This window comes from Molossus molossus, unplaced genomic scaffold (assembly GCF_014108415.1).
Source record: "Molossus molossus isolate mMolMol1 unplaced genomic scaffold, mMolMol1.p scaffold_m16_p_2, whole genome shotgun sequence".
NCBI classification, from domain to species: Eukaryota; Metazoa; Chordata; class Mammalia; order Chiroptera; family Molossidae; genus Molossus; species Molossus molossus.
The window spans coordinates 138,486,425-138,499,007 of NW_023425355.1; the positions used below are offsets into that span (position 1 = coordinate 138,486,425).

The window sequence follows — 12,583 nt, forward strand, 5'->3', positions numbered from 1 at the left end:
ATTCTGTAGTTGTTATGCAACAATAGCTGATTGATATATCTTGCTGTCTTTCTGGACCTCAGTTTCCTTATCTGTAAACTGAATGAGTTTACTATATAACCTCAGATCTCTTCTAGTTTTATTTATTTATTTTTCTATAATCAGTTTTTATTCATTTCTATGTAGCTAAATATTTTTCTTTATCTTGTACTTCTAAAAAACAATGATTTGGGGAAGTGCTGCTCCTGTGAGTGAATATGTCAATTCTGGATGTAATGGCATTTATGGGCAATAGAAAGCTTCTCAACCACAGCTAAAGAGCTACATGAAATGTGCAAAGATTAAGCCTCAGATAAACAGTATACATTTACTTTCTGACCTTCCAAGTAAAAGTTTCAGAAAGAGGCCCTTGTTTTTCTTTTATTAACTGAAAATAAGCATGTCTTCCAGACAGATGGGTGTGAGAAAAAGAAGGGTCACTATCTCCTAGACTCCTGGGAAACATTTATAATTTTTGGCTTACAGAATTCCAGCCAAAAGGGTTCAATCAAGTATTACCTTTGGAGAGCAGCTAACATTAGCTTCTTCTTTGGTACAATATCTCTGTAGTCATTTTTTATAACAACTTCTTGACTATATCATATGATTTCTTCACAAAGCAAAATGACAATATTCAACCTCTTTCAATATGAAAAGTTAACTTTGTCTTTTGATGTTCTTTTTCTTTGCTGTATTGAAAGGATGACAAAAACTTACTTCACCACCAGCCTTGCCACTACAGGTGGAAGGCAAACAGAACTGAGCTCTCCAGGCTAAAGATTTGGGTCATCAATATCTATTGAGAAAGAAAAGAAGAGAGGAGACAGACAGATAAAAAGAGGTGTGTGTGTGTGTGTGTGTGTGTGTGTAGATAAACAGGGTGTAGGGTTGAATCCTGGAAGGACTAGGAATAGAACAAGATATAGAGTGTGGTAGGCTGAAAATGACCCCCCCCAATATATCAGGTCCTAATCTCTGGAACCTTAAATATTACCTTATATAAAAACAAGGCCTTTGCAAATGTGATTAAGATAAGGATCTTGAGATGGAGAGATTATCCAGGATTGTCAGGTGGGCACTAAATGAAATGATATGTATCCTTATAAGGGGGAGGTAGAGGAACATTTGACAGATGAAAGAGGAGGAGGTTATGTGACCATAGAGACAGAGAAGCCAGGAGTCACCAGCAGCTGGAAGAAGCAAGGAATGGACCATCCCTAGAGCCTCCTGAGGGAATCCAGCCCCATTGACACCTTGGTTTCAACCAAGTGATGCTGCAAAGATCCTGTTTCCAGATAAGGTAATCTCTGGTAATCTCTCTCTCTCTCTCTCTCTCTCTCTCTCTCTATATATATATATATATATATATATATATATATATATATAATATTATATATATAATAGATAATTATTAAGTCATATTCAAGTCATATTTTCTAAAACAAATTTGAGAATATAAGCATATATGTTTATCAACTATGGAATTTTTGATGCAAAGATACACTTACACTTTTCTGATTTTGGAGAACCAATACCCATGTCCTAGCCTAAAGACATTCAGGAGATATGGCAGAATCTGGCTTTTTCCCATTGTCCCACTGTCTCTGAACATCGCCCAGGAGTCAATTCAGTTTTACATGGTTTGTTCAAGTAAGATTAAAGTTGAGGTCAATCTCTTTTAACTCCCTAATAGTTGGAGAGCACAAGGAGTCCTGGGGCTGTCCTCAAATCTAGCAACTCTGTTTCATAATCACTCTTCCTTTGCTTCTGAGCACTTCTGAGGAAGAGGAAGGAGGATATTACTCTCTAACAACCAGCTACTGTTATTGATTTGTTATCTTAGCCCCATCAAAGCACTCAAACAAAGCTCAGATACAAAAGACTTGTCAAAGGTTAGAGAAAAAGTTCTATAAGCCATACATTGTCAATATAATTCTATTGAATTCACTTTCTCATTCTTCTTCTGCTTGTCTTTAAAATCTCCAATTGATTTTTTCCCAAATTCACAGTGTCACCCAGCTAGGGTTGTTTGTAGTTGTTGGCAGAGTTCTCAATGAAATGGCAATTATTTTGTGCTGCTTTTGCAAATTCAGCAAGTATATCACACAAAAGGGAAACCCTTTCCAACACAGCTCTGTGTGTGTGTGTGTGTGTGTGTGTGTGTGTGGTCAAATTAATTTCTCCTGCTCAATCCTTTTTGTTTGTGCACCTGCAATTTGATCATGCACTATATAATTCAATTTTGCTTAATTTGATTATACTTGACTGAAAATTATATATTGAAGGCTTTGTAAGGAGAAACTGTTTAAAATTTTAGCAGACTGTGATAGTTTAAATGCAGCGTTTCTTTGCCTTATCACCACTGATATTTTGGACTGGATAAGTCTTTGTTGTGGGGAGAATGTCCTATATGTTACAGGATATTTATTTAGCAGCACCCCTGGCTTCTACTCACTAGGTGCCAATAACATCTCCTTCCCCATTTGGGACAACCAAAAATAGACATTGTTCAATATCTGAGGGGTGGGAGGGTGGAACAACACTAATTTAAACTGAAAATCCATTTGAGAACAGTCTGAGAAGACTGTGGTGAAATGCATGTTAGAAAGTGTGGTAGCCAGCCTCCAAGATGCCTCCCAAAGATCCAGCTTCTTTCTATTCACACTCTTCGGTAGTCCTCCCCAACCCTGAATAGAGCTTACCTGTGTAATCAATAGGACATTGTGAAACTGACAGACTGACTTTTTAAAGCTAGGTTATAAGAGTCATTGCTTCCTTAGACTACTTACTCTGGGGAAACTGGCCACCATATCATGAGGACACTCTGCAGCCCTATGGAAAGGTTTACATGGCAAGAGCCTTATGAGTAAGCCACCTTGGAAATGACTACTCCAACCCCTGTCCAGCCATGAGATAACTACAACCCTGAACAAAACCTTGACTGCAACCTCATGAGAGGCCCTGAGCAAGAATCACCCAACAAACCACTCCTGAATTCCTAATGTACTGAAACTGCTTATTGTTTATTATTGTTTTAAGCCTCCACGTTTTGGGATAATTTATTATATAACAATAGATAATTAATAGAGAGAATTTAGAACAAACATCAATGTCAAGCAAAGAAAACATTTCTCCATTCAATAGTTTGCCTTTTTAATCAGAGAGGCTCTCTTTGTCTGGCTAAACAAAAATTTAGGAGTAGAGTGCTATTGATCATAGCATAACTAACAGAAGAAGGATAGAAGCATATCAAAAGAATAAAGCTACAGCTTTTGTTCAGAAGAAACAGAAAGCCTACTTTAACTGCCTAATTTAGGAAGATGCATAATTCCTGAAATAATGGAATTAGGCAAATAAATAATTAATGGATAAAAACACATCTTATCTTTATAAATGTTAGCTTTTTGTTTATATTAATAAATTGAGCTCCACTTAGAATGTCATTGTAGGGAATTAAAATGCTAATCTTTGTTAAAAAATTAAAATAACTCATTTATTTTGTGAGAGTATGCTGTCAGGATTGTGTATCAATTAGCTATTGTCATACTAACACTGCACAACAAACCCAGTGATGTATAGTAACAGATATTTATTTTTTACTCATGAATCCTGGGGTCAGCTAGAGTTTGACTGACCTTGGCTGGGCTTGGCTCCTGGCTATGAGTTCAGTCCATCTTTGCTTCACGTGTGCCTCATCCTCCTTAGGCCAGCAACTTACTCAAGGCATGTTCTTCTCATGTTATGGCAGATGTGTAAGAGTGTAGTACATAAATACATGATGTCTCTTAAGGCCTAGACTCAGAACTAGCACACTGTCACTTCTGCCCATACCTGATTGGCTAAAATAAGTCATATGGTCAAGCTTATGGGAAAGGGGAATATACTTTACCTGTGGAGTTTGGAAGAGGTGAGGTGGGAAGGAATGAATATATACTAAACAATAATCTACAGGTTATTTTTTCTTTTCTTTTTGCCTGATTCTATACATTTATCATTCATATGCTGCTATAGACAACAACCTATGTTTCACAATGTACAAAGTTGATTAAATGTATTGCAAGACTTTACTTTCTTTCACTTTTCTGACAGGTTCAATATTTTTTTCCTTTGGTTCATTAGGAGACCATATTAAAACATTATGAGGGATGATGAGGCTTATACCATGGAGGAGGTATCAATTGGGGATGCATTCAATTGTAAATATCATGAAACTCAATTTACAGTTGCTGAAACAAACAAGTTTATTTTTCTCATGTGACAATCAGTTCAAAGGCAGGCAATCTTGGGTGGGCAATATCATCAAAGACTCAGCTCTTTATCTCTTTCTGCTCCATGATTTTTAGTACACTGGCTTTTGTCTTCATTGCTGTAATATGGCTGGTGCAGCTCCATACATCAAGTCTACAGTCCAGCCAGGGAGAAATGGCAGATGACCATGGAAGCTGACACAATGTTTTCTTGTGTTCAAAAAGAAAAACTTTTCCAGAACCATCCTCAGTAGATGTTCACTTATATGGCATTAAAAATAAGGTTTCAAGTTTTATAGCCTTTATTTAAAAAAAAAAGGCAAGGTAAAAGCTGTTAAAAAGAGGTGTTGAGATAACCCACGGTTTCTACCACAAGGGGGCAGACACAGATGATCCTAGTACCCAATCACCCCTACGGCTAAGCAATCCTTACCTTCAGGTATCCACTTGTAACAAGTACAAAATATACATCTCATGGGTATCCCCAACTAAACGATAATCTTGTCCCTGGACCTTTGTTCCACCTAGGAACTTGTCCATCTGAGCTTTTCATCAGGCCACATAAAATTGATTCTACGTTTTCTGGATTGATTTAGAAGTTATGATATTTTTAAGCTATACTATAACTTTTATTGATTTGAAAAGTACCAGGAAAAGCTATTATTTTAGGTTGTGTCCTTGGGCAAGTTACTTAGCTACTCTGAGCTTATTAAAAATATCTTGAAAGGTTGTTGTGAAGATAATAAACCACGTTTTAAAAGAACTTCATATTTTGCCTGGTACTTAGAAGTTGAGTTGTGTTACTTGCAGCCAATGTATTCCTAATTGATATATTCTCTATGCTTTTATCCTCACCATCTATCATAATGTTTCAATGTACAAAACTCTGATAAACCAAAGGAGTAAAATGTATTTGTCAAAAAAAGTATACACCGTGGAATATTATAATTAGCATCTGATATCATTGCCATTATTGTTCTAGGATATTTCAACTCATTCTAATTAGACAGTTTATTCTCCTTTTAAATATCTGATAGTTTTGCAAGTAGTTTCAGAGCATGATAAAGCTACCAATAATATATCCAGAGCCTGTATTCAGTATTGCTTTCATCAGGCTGCTAAGTCTGCATTATCATTATGCATCATGCTTCTAGAATGGTCAGATAGTAAGAAGATGAGTGGATGAGACTTTTTAAAATATGAAGGAGAAATACAGAACAATAGAAAATATCATGCCTGAAACATAACCTCTAGGTCAAGTAGAAGTTGTCTTCCTCCTTCCCTTTCTGTTCCGTCATCACCAAAGCTCTTCTCTGCTCCTCAGGGTGGAGGTAAGGAATTGGGAAACAGTGAGGCAGTTTCTGTCTTGTGCCACCTTTAGTAGAGATAAAAGTATTTGCTTTTTACTTTCCTTCTTATTCCTCAAAGTCACTGGTTACAACTCTTAACACATATGTTATTTTCCACTCAGTGCTCTAATTGGGATTCAGGTCTAACCACTGAGATAAAAATTTAACTAGATCAAAATCAATTAGACTATTCAGTCATTAACTGCACATGACATTAACTCAGATGAACAGACACATGACCTGTTACAAACTCATTGGTAGGTTGAGTGTTCATCTTGAACTTCCCTCACCTTCACACACAGGAAGTTATCATAGGTTCTTTCCCTTTAGCTATCAAAGATTAACCTCAGTAATTTGGGAGTGAAGAAAAAGTAACCATCAAAATTCTAAAAAGGAATTATTTCTTCCTATTGTTAATACCTATGATTACTTCCAACGTGAGAGGGTTTAACTTTAGTAACAGTCCTCAAGTAATAGGTGTCATCTAAAAATTTTGATTTTTATATCTTTTATATCTAGATTGACTTTCATAATCCAATTAATCAGGGGTGTGGATGCCTTATTTGCTCTCTTGCCAACCGATAGGTATGAAGAAAATGGTGATGGTGGTGGTAGTGGGTCTCCTGAGTGTCATTAGCACCTAAACAAGAGAGAGGACAATCCTGACACTTCAGCAAGGTTTATCCAAACCCTGAATTTGCTTATATCATCATAAAAGACCAGGGCTTGAAGGTGCCTTAACATTCACACTTTTGTTATATAGAGAGTTGTTTCTTTGTTTGTTTGGTGTTTGTGTGTGTGCGCACCATATGGCAGACTTTTCCAAAAAAATTATTTTATTTTTTCCATCACCATTTATCCCCTTTATGCCCTCTTCCACCTCCACCCCCCCCACAATCACCACACTGTTGTCCATGTCCATGAGTTCTCTCTCTTTTATGACAGAGACCCCTTGATATATGTACAATACCTACACCAATAGGTTCAGAGCTGTAAAGATGCCTATTTAGAGTAGATTTGCCTAAATCAGTCCTAAAAAGTTGACATGGACATTCCAAAAGCAGGGATAAGTCCTAATGCCAATCACCCTGGAAAAGGTAAGACATCACCTTAACACCATGTTCACTTTTTATATAAAATTCTTATTTAAGAGGAATATTTAATAGAGGAGGATCAAGGGAGCATGAAAATGTTGGGTACATGAAGTGAAATGGGGAATAAAAAGACGAAAAGGGGCAAAGACATGGGAGACCGAGGGAAGACAAAGTCACTCTGCCTGGGTGCTCCTGCATCCTAATGAAGTATAAATATCCTTGAGATGAAACCAATGATTCTCAAAGTGTAGTTTCCAAACCAGCAGCAACAGCATCACTGAATAATTTGTCTGGGGCCCACTCCAGACCTACTAAATCAGAAACATCCCCTGCAGGTGATGCTGATGTATGCTCAAGTTTGAGAACCACCATGTGTTAAATGTTATCAATGATGTCCACCAGAGTGTGAATGAGTTCTGCTTAGATCATGGACATCTCAGAAGTAGTCTGGCATGGAGCCACTCTGTATATATTGCTTGAATCAATAAATTATTTTTGTTTGATGACACGAAAATCTTTTTAATGACATCAAAATTTAGCGCAGTAATGCCAAGTTGGAGAGAATAAAGGAGAAGGAAGTGTTGAAAGTGGGGTGTGTGAGAAGAATACTAATTTCCCAGTTTAGGCCAGTATTGTCTCTTCCTGGTTAGAAAAAAAACATACTCAGATATATTACTTTAAAAGTAGGTTCCAAGTATTCCACAAATAATGTTGATATCCTCTCTATTTTTTATTTTCCACTTGGGCAATAAGATAAAATAGCAATCCATACAATTTGTAACTTGTCGTGAAATGGATGGACCAACATTTCACATTCAATAGACTTTGGATAGACTGTACTTTGTTCACAAAATATTAATTCACACAGGAAGCAATAATTCTGCTTACATATTTTTAAAATTAAAATCCCATTAAATATTTGCTTTAAATACTTTTCTTGAGATTGTCATATTAAGAGTTTAAAACAAGCAAATAAAGTGTTCTTGCTTGGTTATATTTTAAGGTCTTGTGGTAGTCTTGTAAAGTCTGGCTGACCATTGTCAAGGTCATTGTTTAGGGAAGAGGTTCTTAACCAGGGTGATTATGCCTCCCAGGGAATATTTGGCAATGTCTGGAGGCAGTTTTGGCTGTCACAACTGAGAGAGGGGCTGCTACTTGCCTCTAATGGAATGCTGGTAAATACCCTTCAATGCACAGAACACAGATCCAGCACCAAATGTCAATAGTGTCACAGTAGAGAAATATTGGTCAGAGTCAGGAGGCCCTGTTTCCTATAGTATGAGAAACATTTAATTTTTCTTTTAAACCAGGACATTCTTGAGATCGAAAGGGGATACTATTAATAGTTATGCCAGAACAACAGGTATAAATAGGGACAGTCCCAGGCAAAATTCCTGGTCTCCACATCTTAGGACTATATGAACCTAGGCAAATAGCATCCTCATCTATAAAATGAGGTGGGAAGATTGGCCCCCAGGTCTCTTCATGCTCCAGTATTCTAGTTCCAGAGATGTAAGCCTTTGGTGCCCCAAGCATACATTATTCATTATGTGTCTGTCACTTTTATCAGTCCATAAACTCTTCCAGAGTAGGCCTCTATCCTATTCATTCTTCTGTCTCTTTTACACTCTTAACGCAAGCCCGGAAAGAATTTTTGTTGAACTCTGTGCTTTCCAGAAGATTTACAACTTCCCACACCAGCAAGATGTTAACATAAAAGATTTTAATATCAAACATATTTTGGTCATATCTCTCCATGGGGAATGCAGATGGAGCTTGACTTTTCCTTCCTGAGTTACTACCATGGCCATATAGTTTATCTTCTAACCTAGGATATGTGTGAGAACAAAAGGGAATGTTATTAATAACAGCACCAGGGCAATAGGCATGAACTGAGAGGTCAATTGCCTTAGCCAGTTTGAATGTCATTAGAATTCAAATTGTCAACTAAACAGATGTGTGTGGCTGGCAGAAATATTATTTTTAAAATATGTTTTTATTGACTTTTAGAAAGAGAGGAAGGGAGAGAGGGAGAGAGATAGAAACATTCATGAGACAAAAACATCAACCAGCTGCCTCCTGCACATCCCCTACTGGGGATTGAGCCTGAAACTCGGGCATGTGCTCTGACCAGGAATCGAACTGGTGACCTCTTGGTGCACTGGGCGATGTTCAACCATTGAGCCACACCAGCTAGGCTGGCAGAAATATTATGCCCACCCTTTATAACTGCTGACCCCAATTATATGGCCTCTTTGAAGGTAAAGCACAGCTAGTTCCTTTTGTCCACTTTGGAAAGAATTTGAGTCTTTCCTTCATTCTTACTTGTTTTAGGCAGAGAAATAAACTCGATGAAAGTCCATAACCAATGGGGACCAAAAATAAATAAATAAATAAACAAATAAATAAAAGAAATGTAAATAGAACTACCATATGATCCAGCAATTCCACTTCTGGATATTTGTTTTAAAAAATGAAAACACTAACCCAAAAAGATATCTGCACCACCATGTTCATTGCAGCATTATTTATAATAGCCAAGATATGAAAGCAACCTAAGTGTCCACCAATGGATGTATGCATAAAGAAGGTGTAGTATATACAGTTGACCCATGAACAAAGCAGGGGTTAGGGGTGCTACCTCTCTACACACTTGAAAATCTACATATAACTTTTGGCTTCTCCAAAACTTAACTACTAATAGCCTACTGTATATTACTATGTATATTTTATTGTAATAAATGATAAAATGTATTTTATGCATTTATGACATATCTAACTTGTTCTTAATTTTTTGATATTTCTAGGCTATGTGTGAGTTCTTTCAAATTGTTGCAACTCTCCAAATTTTTTTATTGAAAAAAATCCACATATAAGTGGACCAATGTTGTTCGAGGGTCAACTGTATTTACAATGGAATAATATTCAGCCATAAAAAATAAGGAAATCTTGACATTTACAACAACATGGAGGGAACTGGAGGGCATTATGCTAACTGAAGTAAGTCAGAGAAAGACCAATACTGTATGACCTCACATATGTAGAATCAAAAAAAGTCAAACTCATAGATACAGAGAACATGTTGGTGGTTGTCAGAGGCAGAGAGGGAGTAGGGGGTGGGCAAAATGATTGAAGGAGGTCAAAAGGTACAAACTTCCAGTTATATAATAAGTAAGTCCTAGGGATGTAATGTACAGCATGGTGACTACAGTTAATAATACTGTATTGTACATTTGAAAGTTGCTAGGAGAGATCTTAAAATTTGTCATTGTAAGAAAAAAATTGTAATTATGTATGGTGATATATGTTAACTAGACATTGTGGTGATAATTTCACAATATATACAAATATTGAATCATTATGTTGTACATCTGAAACTAATATAATGTTATATGTCAGTTATATCTCATTAAAAGTAAAGAAAAGAAAGGAAATGGCACACTCTCCATCCAGGATTATATTGAACTGATACCTATAAAGGAGTTTCTCAGCTCTAAAATACCATGATCAGAGCAATTATCATCATTAAAATTATTTCAGTTTGTTGGCATCAAGTAACCCTTTTAAAATGCTATTTTCTGAGCAGAGGAAACAAGACTGAAAGGTTGGAAAGTTGTGTGCATTGGTACTGATGACATATGAAGTCTTTTATGCAGCCCTGGGCTTTTTGTGCATAGCTTCTCGCAATGCATTGTTTTCCCTGCATCTTCATTCTCCAAATACAGATTGAAAACTGTATATATTTGGGGCACTCTGCTAAATGCAAGGATTAAAAAGTGACTAGGTACCCCAGGCCGGTGTAGCTTAGTTTTTTGGAGCATCGTTCCATAAACCGAGACGTCAGGTTTTGATTCCCAGTCAGGGCACATACCCAGGTTTCAGGTTCCATGCCCAGTCAGGGCACATATGGGAGGCAACCGATTGGTGTTTCTCTCTCACATGGATGTTTCTCACTATTCCTTCCTTTCTCCTTAGAATCAATAAACATAACCTCGGGTAAGGATTACAAACAAAACAAAACAAAATGTAGTCAGGACCCTTACCTTTCACAAGTCATAGTATTCAAAATTTAATTGCCATGTCACTTAAAAGAAGTTTGAAAACCTGTCTAAAATCCTCATCCATTTTTAAGTTGATATCTCAAGTTTTACAGCATAAATTTAAATATTTATAAAGGTAAGAATTATCAATGCACTACAAGTATGAACACTTTTTTTTTTTTTCCTCACCCGAGGATATTTTTCCATTTTTTGTACAGATAGAGTGGGAGGGAGAGAGAGGAAGGGAGAGAGAGAGAGAAACATCGACGTGAAGGGACACATCGAGTGGCTGCCACCCGCACGACCAACCAGGGCCGGGGACAAACTGCAACCGAAGTACGTGCCCTTAGCGGGAACCGAACCTGGGTCTCTCCGGACCACAGGCCGACGTTCTAACCGCTGAGCCCAACTGGCCAGGGCCAAGTATGAACACTTTTAAACAAAACAGATACATCACTCATTTCAATGTATCCAACACAATCTAAATGCCATTTGATACCTATCATCATTCACTTTTTTCTTTTAATATAGAAAGAGATTTTACAGTTTCTTTTCCTCCCAAATCTCATTTCACTTCTCCCATGGAATTTATCCTAATGAAAATTATTTTTATGTTTGAAAGACTCTGGTCATCTTATAATACAAACACACACACATACATGTGCATACACATACACACACACACACACACACACACACACACACACTTTTTTCCATGTGACCATCCAGTTCAACATTTTTACCAAAGTGTAGTTCAGCAATGGATGGCACTGTTGAGTTCAAATTCTAGCTATACTGTGAAATACTTCTGTCTTTGGGTAAGTTATTTAACCTCTATGAATTTAAATGTCCTCTTCCACAATATTCGGAAAATTAATGTTACCTACTTTGTAAGGCTGTTGAAAGCATTAAGTGAATCAATATGTAAAAATACTTAGTCTCATGCCTGGCATATAGTAAGCATTTATAAATGATGACAAATTATGGTGACAAATCATCTACCATGCAAAATACCTCTTCACTCACATTATGAGTGCCACCCTGCACAACATTTTCTTTCATATATACTAGATTTATGTTTTTGAGACAGGCCAGTGAGCCAGGACAAGTGGAACAGGGAAACTGAGACAGCTGAATAAACTGACAGAGCAATTTACAGCAGATACAGAAGGTCACCTCCCTAGAAATAATATCTAGGTCTCAGTTATACTTCAGCTCCAAGCCAAGAAAAGCAGCAAAACTAGATGGGCGCCACCAGGATCAGCTGCAATGACTAACGATCCCTTACCCTGACACCGACCAATCAGTGGAGACCATGACCCTGAAGGAGCATGCCTAGAAAACTGATGAATATTCTGCTAAAACCCTCCTCTGAGAACTCCCCTAAAATTTCTGCCTGTAAAAAAGAGATAAAGTCTCAAGACAAAGGACCCAGCACGCTCTCTCTCTGGGGAGCAGTCCCTGCTATTCCCTTTCCATTCTTCTCCCACAGGCGTGCATCTCCTAAACTCTAAAAGACCCCATGAGACTTATAACCAGGGGAGCAATGGGCAGCAGCAGCTAGTCCCAGACTAACCCCTGAACCTGTTCCCAAGGACCACTTTTTTCTGACTTCCCAGAGAGCTAGGGAAGCCCAGCCTAGGCTCTCCTGTTGCTTCTTCTATGCGAAGCTCTTCCTTGTTTTACTGTCCCCAGCTTTAATAAACATTCCCTCATGGTCACTTGGACTTGTGCTGTGAAATTTTTCCTGCACAAAGTCAACAACCCACACACTACTGGCCAGCCCTAGGCAGACCCACCAAGGGCCAGGGCCCCTTTCTGGTAACATTTTGTCT

General features: G+C 37.5%; 1 long non-coding RNA gene across 1 annotated transcript in view; it reads right to left on the reverse strand.

Annotated features, from left to right (window-relative positions):
• LOC118635602 overlaps positions 1-12,583 on the reverse strand; it is a 132,288-nt gene that overhangs the window by 17,060 nt on the left and 102,645 nt on the right. The window contains exon 2 of the long non-coding RNA XR_004960539.1: positions 5,514-5,640. This is a non-coding gene — a long non-coding RNA (uncharacterized LOC118635602). The remainder of the gene's footprint in view (positions 1-5,513; positions 5,641-12,583) is intronic.